The sequence below is a fragment of the Centruroides vittatus genome, unplaced genomic scaffold (genome assembly GCF_030686945.1).
Source record: "Centruroides vittatus isolate TY-2023 unplaced genomic scaffold, ASM3068694v2 contig_506, whole genome shotgun sequence".
Taxonomy (NCBI): Eukaryota; Metazoa; Arthropoda; class Arachnida; order Scorpiones; family Buthidae; genus Centruroides; species Centruroides vittatus.
In genome coordinates, this window is record NW_027122293.1 from 383,485 (window position 1) to 397,364 (window position 13,880).

The following is a 13,880-nucleotide window of genomic DNA, read 5'->3' on the forward strand; positions in this document are numbered from 1 at the left end:
GAGCAAAAGGTGGACCAACTCATTATTAGAGGGTGTCTAATTTTTTGGCCACTCAGTGTATAAGTGATTTGAATGATTTTTTTACAAATTTATATTTAAAGATTTTAAAATAAATCTAATGATGATAAAATTCACAAAAGTTATCTTATTAACATTTTACAATCTTAAGAATAAATGAAAATGCTTACTACAGTCAATTTTTAATGAATGATATGTAATTCATTTACTGAAACTTTATTATATTTTTGTTTAGTATAGAATTTATTTTTTAAAGAATTATTATTCATCATGTTACAGATATAAAAATTTAAATGAAATATTTATTAGAAGAATAATAGCATTTTTATGAACAAAATATTAAATAATCTATGGTCTATTCAATGGACTACAGATCATTTAATATTATATCATGGACCAAATAATATGATCCATAAAATGTTTAAAATGTTTGAAAAAATATTTTTGATTTAAAATCTAATTAAATCTATATGCTTTATTGATAGGAAACAATTATTGATTTGTTTTTTGACATTTTAAGAATCTGAAGAAATGCCTCAACTGTTAAAATAACAATACTTTATTTTTTCAGAAGGTAAATAGATTTTAATTACTTTAAAATAGGTATGCATTAATAAATGTTAAAAATTAAAATTACATTTATAACTAAAATATAACTTAATTTAAAATTAGAAATTTCAGAGTCATTAACATTTTGGTTATTGCAAAAATATATTTACTTTGATATAATAATATTCAATTTATTAAAATATGCATTTATAACAGTTTTGTATGTTTTCTGCTGAAAACAGTCAATAAAATAATTCATCTTTTCTATGTTTTCTGCCTGAACATAGATGATAAAATAATTTGCTTAGAATCAATTTCATAACTTCATAAATCATGTATTTCTATATTGTATGTGTCTATTCTTGAAAAATTTGTTATAAATAACATTTTTAATATTTAATCAATCATTGACTAGCTGCTTATAAAAATATGAATATAAAAATGCTTATATTCAATTAATAACCTATTTTGCTATTTGGTATTATTTGTTATAAACACAAATTGAATACTTCTTATTTGAAATTGAATGACTAGGGCTCAAGTGAAAAATAAATTTGAATGCCAACATTTATGCTAAATAATGATTCAAAATGTATTTATTTACTTTTATATCTATTTAACACTGTTAAAAAAAATCTATATTTATCACATCTAAACTTGTTTAGGTACTCCTGTAGTATTTTATCTATCTTCTTTCTGACATCTAATCATTCATTTTGTAGATAATAATATTTTGATATAAATAAATAATGATAAACTAATATTAGTTTCAGCAATTTTTGGCAGTTTACAAATTTTCACTTTATATAATGTTTGTTTGCTTTGCATCAATTTTTTATGATCCGTTAACTTTTATTTCAAAACTCTTATCCTAAATTCAAATTTAAATAGATTTAATATGTAAAATGTGTATTTATGAGAATAATCTACACCATGTCAAAATGAAAATTTACTCAAATATTTGTATTTGTTGCCCATATGTCCAGTTAATCAGATTTTACTCTTTCAGACACAAGGTATAAGTGTTAAAGTTTTAATAAATAACAATAACATTTAAAAAATTGTTTGAAAACTAAAATATGCAAAGTTATTCTATAACTATAAATTCTATATTATTTTCTTATCTGCAATTTTATGATGAAGTTAAATGGCTTCAAATATAGTAAGAAATATAATTTAATGACTTCCAAAATTCATACTTGAGTGAGAAAATTTGGTTGAAATATACTACTAACAATACATAATTTAAATACTAATTGTTTTTGCTAACTGCTTTAATTATTTATAATAACAGAATGAAAGACAGAAGTACATAGAGATGGCAAATTTCATCAATAAGCAACAGGCACTGCCAAGAGAGGTGTCTTGAAGGTAGGTAATATACTACAGGTTAATATTGTTAGCAAAAAAGAAAATAAAGAACATAAAAGATAATGAAGATTATTTTTATTTGTAGACTACATATTATTGTTTTGTCATACACTCATTCACAAAAAGTTACACAGCCAGATAGAATTGTCCAAAAGTGCAAAATTTGACACACAGCTGTCTCAGACAGGTAGATACATAAATGTGTACATTTATGATTTGACTATACTTGGTAATTCCACTAGAATGCCTTAAAACGATTACCCCAATATCCTATAAAAAAGGCTTGCATATGCTCACTGTGTTTAGGATTTTTCAGTGTATCCATTGTTTGGAGGTCTTTGAATGCTATGTATGTCTGTATGATGTAATCAAAGACATTATGCACAGCTAGAAAGGCCACATCATCAGGCTGAGGGAAGTAGGTTGTTTTGCCAAATTGCTCACCATATGGGCTGTTCTGACCTGATTGTACGAGGCGTGTTTTTAAAGTAAGTACCGTTTTGAAATATAAAAAAAAACAAGCAAACATTTTTAACAAAATTTTTATTTATGTGAAAGCCCATATTTTACACTACTTTTCTACATAATTCCCATTAATATTGAGACACTTATCGTATCGTGGGACCAGCTTTTGTATTCCATCCTCAAAGAATGTTGCCGCCTGATGAGACAACCACTGCAGAATGGTCGTTTTGACTTTGTCGTGATTGTTATGGCGCTGCCCTGCCAGATGCTTCTTCAAATGCAGAAACAAATGATAGTCACTCGGCGCTAGGTCGGGACTGTATGGAGGGTGGTCTAATTGTTCCCAGCCAAATGATGTGATTAGGTCTTGAGTTTGATTTGCCGTATGTGGACGAGCATTATCGTGGAGCAAAACGACACCCTTGCTCAGTAAGCCCCGCCATTTGTTTTGTACTGCATGGCGCAGTTTTTTTAAATTCTCACAGTATGCAGCTGAATTGATTGTTTCACCATGAGGCAAAAAATCAACAAGCAACACTATGTATCTGTCCCAAAACACCGTGCACATGATTTTCTGAGCAGAAATTGTTTGCTTCAACTTGACTTTCCTTGGAGATAATGAATGTCACCATTCCATGGATTGTTGCTTCGATTCCGGTGTAACGTAGGCTACCCACGTTTCATCGCCTGTAACAATACGGCTTAAAAAATCATCTCCCTCGTCACTGTAGCACTCAAGAAAAGTCAATGCACTGGTCAAACGTTTGGTTTTGTGCTCCTCCGTCAACATTTTCGGCACCCAATGGGAACACAACTTCCGATAATTTAATCGTCCGGTTACAATTTCATAGAGAACACTTCTTGAAACTGCAGGAAACTCTTTAGATAAAGATGAAATCGTGAATCGTCTGTTCTCTTTCACTCTACAGTCCACTTTTTCAATCAAATCGTCGATAATGACTGAAGGTCGCCCACTTTGTTCCTCATCGTGAATGTTTGTGCGGCCATTACTAAAGGCACTAACCCATTTTCGTACTATTCCATCACTCATAACGCTTTCACTATAAACTTCACTGATTTGGCGATGAATTTCAGCCGCTTTCGAGTCTTTAGCACTGAGAAAACGAATAACGGCACGCACTTTGCAGTTGGTGGAATTCTCAATGAGTGGCGGCATTTCAATAACACACAAACAACAGTAAACACAGTCAACTGGCTCCGTAATGGCGTTTGTGGCTTCCCAACAGATGTAGGTACACAGCGCGCATGCACTAAGTGCCGACTGCAGCGCTCCAGCGGCATTATATTAAAACTTTACTTACGGTACTTATTTTAAAAACATGCCTCGTAATATGGTTAAAAATAGTGGAGATGTCAGATCCATATACACAGCAAGCAGGCTCTGGATGGCCCTGACAGATCACCAGCAGAGATGATTGTCTGATCATAGAAAAAGCATAAATATCTATAACTGTATCTTTGCTTACTTCCAGAAATAGGTGGAAACCTTGCTACAGAACCTTTCCTCATTTCATACCATTAGCAGGTGATTAGCAGAAGTAAATTTGCATATCTGGTGACTACCATGCATCTTGCCATTAGTGCACTAACAATCATTTGCAGTGATGTTGGGACAGAGAAGCATGGACTGGCAGCATATTGTCTTTAGTAACAGATCCTGTTCTGTGAAAGAAAATGACTATCATGTTAGTGTGGAACACCAGTAGTAAGTGCTTCAATCTTGTCTTTACTATCAAGTGGCATATTGTAAGTCACATTGATCACTCCTAGTAGTGGTATAAGGGATATCTTAATAGTAAAGACAAGATTGAAGAACTCACCAGTGAAATTGTGGACTCTTGTTTTCCTTTCCTGGCAGGATTGCAAACAGACATTTTCCAGCAAAGTAATGTTATACCCCGTTTGCACCGAGCATTTCAATCTAGATTGTGACGAAGGTCGGCGACTGTGCCTTGGTGCGAACACCCTCAACCGTTTCAATCTCGACTGAAACGAGGTTCAATCGCGATTGACTCGAGAGAGTTCTTGAAACTAGATCCAGTCATAAGAGAGATCCCACAATCCCACGCGCGTGAGAAAATACAAGATGGCTACAGAACACGTGTCGGGCTATCGGCAAAGAAATAAAAACGATGTTTGGAGAGACGATGACATCTGTCTAGTATTAGATATATGGCAAGAAAAAGTATTTATTTCTAATCAAAACTTCCATTGTGTGTGTTGGTGTTTGTGACTTACCGAGTAGTTATGCCAGTTTTATCATCGCTTACAATAGCCAGGTTGTTCTCAAGCTGACTATGCCTGTGCGAATGCCACGACGTTCGACTGGTGACAGTCACAATCCAGATTGTAGGTAAATCGAGATTGGATTGTGTGCGAACAAGGTATTAGGTTCCCCACAGCTGGTGTTTCCCAGAATGTATCTGTCATATTGCCAAACATCCTTACTCTTCTTAGTCTTCAGATTTTTTGCCCATTGAGTATTTGTGGGACGAGATGGGATGCCAGCTTCAACCATCTAAGAGTATGAAGGATCTGGAATGATAATTGCAATATTTGTGGGCAAATCTATTGCAAGATATACATGGCCTGTAAACACAAGCTTATTCCATATATCCAGGCAAGAGAAGGTCCTACAAGGTACTAAAGGTTGCTTTAAATTGTATCTTTGTTATGATATTGAAATCATTTTTACTACCATCATTACATTCTCATTAATAGTTTTATTCAATTATAATGCCTGTTTCTTGGTGTATAACTTTTTTGTCAATGAGTGTGTTATTTTTTTGATATTTTAGTTATATAGTTTGTTTTTCTGTAGAAATCAATATAATTTTTAGAGCTATAACAATTAATCATTTGCTAATTGTTAATAGTACTAATCGTCTCCTCCACTGATTAGTTTTCAAGTAATGTTTAATTCTCCAATAATTGGAGTAATTGGTAATTAATCTTTCCATTGGAAAATGCTACTACTATTTAAATTTAAAATTATTAAATCAACATTAAAAATGAATAATGATTAAAGAAATAAGTTTATTAATAATGGTATTTTTAAGAAAATCACAATAAGACATCCAGTTCTGTTAGAAACTTCTAGCTTATTGTATCTGTGTTTTCAGACTGAAAATGTTTAGAACATTTTTAGTTTGGTTTTAACTAGTTTAACTAATTTGGTACTAATAAATTTTTAGAAATACAGTATGCATTTTTTAAGGGATAAGTTCTGATCTCATTTATAGCCGATTATCACATCTGACCAATTAATTTTCAGCATCATCTGCTTAATTTTGAGAGAGATTTTTTCATTTTTAAACAAGTAGATTGTTATTACATTATCAGTTATTTAATATTGTTTTGTGAATTACATTGCACTTAAAGGATGTCTGATAAATCACACCCACAAACACCAATAACCAGCAAAAATGAAAAACTTATTAAGCCAGTATTTTGATGATTGAGATGTCTAACATGCAGAAGAATTCTGACGTAGGTAATTAATTTATCAATTAATGATAGAAAAATTGCAATCATCAAAAATATTTGCTCAGAATAGCACTAGTATAGAACTGCCAAGAAAGTATGTAATCCACATGAAAAAAGATAGGTTAAACTAAGGTTAAAGTAGTACAAAAAAAGGCTCTATAAAATCTAAATTTAAAAAAAAAAATACAATTATGTGATTATACAATCCTGATTAATCGTCAATTGTTAATTGGCTGACTTGACAATTATCCCATTCTTAATTTTTTAAATTAATTTTTGGAATCTTGCCTTTATTAGAGGTTTTCATTTAATATAATCTATGAATAAAACAAATAGTTTTAAAAAATTTCAGATAATGTTTATACTGTATATGCTAGCTTCGAATAAATTACAATAAATATATAATATAAAGAAGTATGGTAATATAAAACAATAAATAATGATAAATTAAATTTTAATAAAAATTGAATTTATTTTCTCTTTTATTGGTATTCATTAGTGTTGAAATATATATATATAATTAAAACATTTTAATTATTTATAAAAGCTGGCGTATGCATATATACAATTAAATAATAAACGTTTATTATTTCGATATTTAAATGAAGTGATAAGTAAAGAAAATCTGTTCACTTTTTCTTATTTTCACAATATTTTATTATATATTACGAAAATAAATAGTTTTTATTTTTCAAAAATATTTAAGTCAGAAAGGCTTTCATTTATTTATATTAAACTAGAATTTTGAATGTCAATTTGTGTAAATTTACATTTGAAAAATTCTTGATTGTTTTGATGGAGTTTTGCAATATTGTTGAAATTAAGGTTATGACAAGAATTGTATGATAAAGAATTAAGTAGCTTTAAAGAACTTTCAGTTATATAGAATTGAATTTGAATAATATTTTTATAAGAAATAAATATGTATAGTTTATTAATATTCAAAATTTGAAAATTATTTTAAATTTACACTTTTTGATATTTCAAAACTGTTTCAAGAAATGATTGTAATGAAATTTATAATACTTGAAATAATACATTAAGGAAAAACAAGGAATTTTTTTTCTTTATATCAAAATTATTTTATTTTGAAAATAATAAATATTATAAGATTTATTACTGGAAATTCTGTAAATAGGAAAAACTCACAAAACAATGTAAATTTACATCTTTTTATAAAACTTACAGTGGCAAAACCAATTGTTTTGAAATGTTAATCAACATGGATCATCAGCTAAAACATTATTACGAGATTATAACTTATATATATATATATATATTTATGGTTTTTTCTTTTGTTTTTTAATCTATGTACCTGTACATTATATGATTATAGTTCAATAAATATTTGAATCAGTGTTCTAAATCATTTATTCCTGTTTAAATGCTGTGATGCAAACATTCATTAAACTACAAAAATCTGATGATGGAATGATAAACGTTAAAAAATATTAATTACGTATTTAATAAAAAAATATATTTTCTGCCTTCCTTCTTGAGAATGTAAACGTTTGTTTTGCTAAATTAATGAAAACTTTTAGAAATCTGAATACAGTAAAATCTTGATTTAATGGATTAATTTGAGTGAGGGAACGTCTGTTAAAACAGAAAGTCCATTTTATAATAAAGTAGGTTTTCCAAATGCTGTGTGTTAAAAAATTGACAAATTAGTTAATATTTTTTTTATTTATGTAGTTATGTTCGTGTTGTTAAAATTAAGTATGTGTGAGAAGTTTAATTTTACAGAAAAGTTTTTCTATATATATTATTGCTTATGTACTAACTGTAGTTCTGAGACTGTAATAAATAAGTATACAGTCTAAATCGAAATAAACAAACATTTTTTGGAAAATACACTTTAATTGTATTTAACCTTGTAAAGTACTATTTTTTTTAGTATCTTAGGAAACCGACTATAATTACGGTCGGTAAAACTTCCGTTAACCTAACGGGTACTTTACACGGATTCGAGATTAGTTTGCCAGGCCTGGGCTTTTAAGCCTGCACCGAAAAATTAGTAATAACAACGATAAATATCAAGTCAAATCAAAAGTTCAAATATATTTAATTAGCAACTAGAACGTACTACGTACAAATATCAATAATTCCAAACAAAATTTATTAACGAAAATCAACAAGTCCACCCGACAATAAACTTAGCTTAACTTAATAGTAATTCCCCTTTGAAATTCGACAAATCAAATACTTAGCAACTATGAACAAAATCTCTTACTAACTAAACGTCTATCCTTCACCTCACTATACGAAGAAACTATTTCCTCAATCCTTTCGATATCGTCAAATCGTCAATCGAACTCCTCTTTAGCACCTTGGATCGTCCAATTATCAATCGGGACTTCTATCAGAAAATACTTCGCTTTCGAATTAACCTCGCTCTCACAGTCGCCTCGATTTGGAAATCACCTCTCCTTCTTCGGTTAACGTACGGGTTTTATACTGTGAGGTGACGTCACACTTGAGCTGGGTTACTCCTCTTATTTACATACTTAGTTGCTAACATTAACTTTCGTTCTGGCAGCTTTAAGTTTCCGACAAAGCTTATAAACCGTTTACAAAATATTTATCATAATTTTCTGGGATGTTTAAGATGGTTTATCAAGTATTTCTCTACTAGTGATTGTGGGGACTCCCCCCCATTTTTTTTCTGCGGACTGTTACTTCCGCCGGGTAGCGCAAGTGCGCAAGATGTTTCCTATGGCGCTTATTTCTCCGTGAGTTGTTTTTTCTTCATTTTTCATTACTAACAAGAGAGTGGTGGGGAACCTTCGTCCTAAATAAACATAAACCCCAAACAAAAAGATAATAAAACGGAAATAATAATAAAATAAAAAATAAGGTTTGGACTCAGTTCCTTACAACCTAAACAAATAAATAATGTTTTTAAAAGCAGTGACTCTTGGATTTGAAAAAAAATTCTGTTAATTTAATTACATTTAAAAAGCATTTAAAAATTAACCAGGTATTAATTTTCCATATGACATATGGACTAAAAATTTTGTCCATTAAACTTGAAGTCTGTTAAATCAAGGTTTTACTGTAATTGTGTAAGTTTTACTCAGCAAAATGTTATTTATTACTTAGTTTTGCACTAACGCTACTAAAAAAAAATCTAATATCCAGCAGAGAAGTTTGGAGGTGCTAACATTTTCGCACATGTTGAACGGACATCATCAGGCAAACGGACATCACCAGGCAATCCCTCAGCTGCTGAAACAATGGGGGATTGCTGTATGTGTGTGAAGAGGGGAGGTGATGTAAAAACGGATACTTGAACTAAAGCCTCTAAAAAATCTAATATCCAGCAGAGAATGAAGTGAAGAGGGAAGTGCTTCTTATGTCACCTTCCCCTCTTCACACATGTGTTGCAATCCCCTTTGTTTCAGCAGCTGGGGGATTGGTTTGCCTGATGATGCCTGTTCAACACTGGCAAAAACATTAGCATCTCCAAACTTCTCTGCTGGATATTAGGTATTTTAGTGGCTTTAGTTTAAGTATACCCAGTTTTTGAGTGATAGTATCTTAGTTTTATATTAAATGTTTTAAAAATCAGAATAATTTCTGATAAATACCAAATAACTTGTGTAGATGTTTCAGAAAGTTACAGCCAGTACATACATGGACTTTGATATAATGGAGAAGAAAATTGTAAAATGGGAAAGTGAAGAGAAACAAAACATAAGAAAGTAGCAATTTGAATAAAGAATGACTCCAATATTCACAGTAATCACTGTTCTTATCTTTATTAAAATTACATTTTCAGAATGGATTAACATATGGCCTAAGCATTTAAAACAGCTATATTTGAAATTTACAGCATGTTCTTTTTTCATTTTGATATCTTTTCATTGTAAAGCCTTTTAATGAAATAACAAATACAAATATAAATTAAATTCCTTTTTTAAAAGATGATAAATCTAACAAGAGTTATATACTAGCCATTAATAATTTGTTATATCTGTTTGGTGATTTTTAAATTTTTTATTAAAAGCTCAGATGAGTATAGTGTCTCTCATAAAAAAATTAAAAGTTTGGGATTTATAATTTAGATCCCCAGAATCCTAGGATTAAGAAAGAAGTGGGGAATGACAAGCATTAGATCTGATTTTAATTATAAACATATAATCCTAGTTATGAGAAATTAACAGCTGAATATTTAACATTTAACAGGATTGTTAGTATTAAAAACCTTGTTTTCTGCATTGAAAAAATGAAAATAGAAGACTAATATTATTGCTTATCCTTTTATTTGAAATGCACAACTTTAAATACAAATTCACTATTTTATTCCTAATATTTTTCCTGTATTATTTATTTTTATTAACAATCTTTTAATCAATCTAAACAATTTTTAATAAACAATCTGTCTTTTTTTTATTTTCAAGAGAATGGATACTTAGTTTTTTCTGTGTTTTTCTTTTACACTGTTACTTTAATAAATTAATAACACAGTATGACAATACAAAGAAATTATTTTCAGTAAAAGCTTTATCATCAAGCAAAAAGATTAAATATAAATGGAATTAAGTACAAAAGTTCTGGAATAATAATAGAACATAAAAAATTCTGAATATTTTAAATTTGTTGTAACAGGGTTTTAGGAATGCAAATAGAACATAAAACTTTGAATTTAACAGGACTAGAATGCTAATAAAATAGCCCTTATAAATTCAATTATGTTTTGACTCTTAGAAAATAAATTATAACATATAGTTGAAATCTGTTAGATTTAATCTTATAAGTATAATTTATAAAATCAAATACTTTTTACTCTGAACTATTACAGCCAAATGATTACCAGATTATATCAAGCTATATTACTACTACTATTAATATTTAAATGCTAAATAATTTAGCACTAGAGGTAGGCTCAATATTATCTGGCAGTTGGCTTTAGTATATAACTATTGGGTTTTAGATGTTGATATTTGTGTGAGCCCAGACTTGACGAAAAATTTTATTCAAAAAATTTTTTTTCAAAAGAAAAAAAAATCATAAAGGATATGATTATAACTTTTCCCATGGACTTGTTTCCTTGTTTAAGGTGACACATCGAGTGTGTCACCAGAAACTAATGAAATTATCGCCATTGGACTGTAGAACTAAATAGTACCAAAAAAGGGCAAGGGCAGTGAGGGGAGGACCCCATGATAAAATGAATCCTAAATAATAATCATAAAAAAATAATTAATTTAATTTTAGAACATTCTGGAAGAAAAGATTGGCCCAGAGCAAAACTCGAACCCATAACTCCTGTTTATTGTGCAGACACATTTTTTTGTTCGAGTAACTGAAGAAGACTGATGAAATCAGTTGAAAACGTTTTTATATAGTTAAACTTTTGCTGGAATTTAAGAAAGGTGTTGTTTTCTCTTTAGACACATTGCCAGTTATGCTATCCAGACCTCCATCCAATCTCTGCAGCCAGACTAATTTTAGATATAACCATATTGATCATTAATGACACTGATTATGACAACTTATCGCCTATGGCCCTTTGTAGCTCTCATTCAGTTTCTACTTTAACCCCAGCATGGTATCAGTATCAGTCATATCTTGCCATCTTTGGTGCAAACTTTCAATCCTGTGAATGCATAGAATGACTGGTTTTTCTTTGAAGAAAGTCTTGAGTATTGGGTATTGTCATTGAATTGTATAAATTATTGGCAATACGGTTGTATGGAGTTCAAAATAGTCAGTTGACACCAAGTCTGGGCTATGAGGTAGATGAGGCAGAACCTAACAGCCCAGACTGGTCAGCTTCTCTAAGGTCACCTTTGCTCTATGTTCTGTTGCATTGTCATGGCAGTATTGGATTTTGTCAGTTTTTGGATGGTTCTTTGAACTTGATTTTCAAGTGATCAAGGTATTCATAGTAGAGTTCTTTCATAGAATGATGTTGTTTGGAAGTGGCTCCATCATGATGATGCCAAACAAATGCAAGTCATTTCCTTCTGCACTACTGACTCTTTAACATTTGCAACAGCTGTTTGATCTTTGTTCAACCATGAATGCTTTAACAAATGCTTTGCAGATGATATTCTATATGATATTTATGGTACATTCTGTAGATAACATCTACAGCAGTGATTCTCAAAGTGGGGGTCGTGAAAAATATTTGGGGGTCGCTGAAAAATTGATTCTAGATCAATTTTTTTCAAATATTTTATAAATTTACTATGGATTCATGTTTAGAAATAATAGAAATAAAAACTATATAAAATAATTTTTACTTAAATAAATTGCACATATAAATAATAAAAAGAATATAAATATTTAAATACGAGCCTAACCCCCTTCCTCTGGGATGTTTTTCGACACATACTCATTCTTCGGGGTCCTTTGAAATTTTTAAGTGCAGAAGGGGGGTCGCGGTCCAAAAAGTTTGAGAAACACTGATCTACAGAATGCATTGTAAATAAGTACACATTAGAAAATGAGTGATTATTTATTGTGAGATCATCACAATGCTGGACTGCAATTTTTAATCATATTTTTAATTAATTTAATTTAAAATATATGCTCTTCACCTCAAATTAGTAGTATCTTGCACCTGTACATCATACTTTTCCTTTAACAATAGAGTTATGCTAATCACCTATTAACTGCTTTCAGGGGAAAACTTTGAATTGAAATAACACGACTTCCGGTGCAACCAGAAGTTCATATACAGTCAATCAGGGCCTTTTACCTCTAAGGTTACCATATCTGGTCTTGATTTAATCTAACTAATTCCGTTCTCGAGATTAAGGAGAGATGGATGGACAACAGTGGGAATTTATAGGTCTACAATTTTTTTCAAATTGTATCCCAGCAACATAAAACTGGAAGTAGGATACTTTAATTTTAGTACAATAGAAAACTTACATTTGGTCAGTTAATGAAATGGAAAATTGGTCAATGATTATTGGCCAATTTTCCATTTCATTGTTCACTGGGGCACAACCAACATTCTGTTATGAGTGAAAGGTTTACAGCACAACTAACTATATCTAAGATTTGATAATCCTGAAACCAGAAGGAAAAAAAAAAAAGAATGATTTGAAAGTGCCAATTTCAAATGTATTCAATGTGTTTTGTTGAAAGTTGTCTAAATATTTATAGTTTTGGACCTAATATGTTCATTTGTGAGATGCTTATAAATTTTCATATCATTGCCAATTCAAAATGTATGGTACATACCATAAAAACCTTGCAGATAAGACACCGATTACAATATTTGAGTAACGAATAAAATAATAATGTTACAATGGCTCTATATATATATATAGTGAAAACTTAGATGGTAACACTGCAGATGACTAACAGTATCTAAAGCCAACACACCCCGTTTTACAATTATATAGGCTAATCTTCCATTCAAACTGCAATGTTATAGCAGGTAACATTTAGTTTTTTGGAATTTGTGGATCTTCTAAAATTGAGAGGTGTGACATATGTAAGTACTCTGAAAAATAATGATAGACAGATCGTTCAATAATTCTGACCCAACAAACTAACTACACTTTATGCTTTTACCCAAAGGAAAGTAAGTTCTGAGTTTATAGAATATATATGTGAATATATGAGGGTCATTTAAATGAAACCCAACTAATGATATTATTTAGTAGTACAGTATATTACATTAAAAGAATTCCCCCTGATGAGTAAGGCACTTGTCCCACTGTGACACCAGACTTTCGATTCCTTGCACATACAATTCAGTGAGTTGATGTCTGCACCATTCCCAAACTGCATCTTCTACCTCAGCATTTGATTGAAACTTACGCCCTTTCAGGTGACTGTTAAGCTCCCCAAAGATGTGGAAATTATATGGAGACAAATCAAGACTGTTTGCGATCCTGGGGTGTTTCCGACTTGAATTTCACAAGGAATTCCTGTACAGTGTGTGTGTTGTGAGGGCAGGCATTGTCATGAAGAAGGACAACACCTTGTGAAAGCAGACCAGGCTG

General features: G+C 30.5%; 1 protein-coding gene across 1 annotated transcript in view; it reads left to right on the forward strand.

Moving 5' to 3' along the window:
• The first annotated feature begins 510 nt into the window (after nucleotides 1-510).
• Nucleotides 511-13,880, forward strand: part of LOC136978345 (oxysterol-binding protein-related protein 6-like) — a 94,427-nt gene continuing 81,057 nt past the window's right edge. Inside the window, exons 1-2 of the mRNA XM_067274052.1 lie at nucleotides 511-592; nucleotides 1,862-1,938. The gene's annotated coding sequence lies outside the window, so the exon portion shown is untranslated. The remainder of the gene's footprint in view (nucleotides 593-1,861; nucleotides 1,939-13,880) is intronic.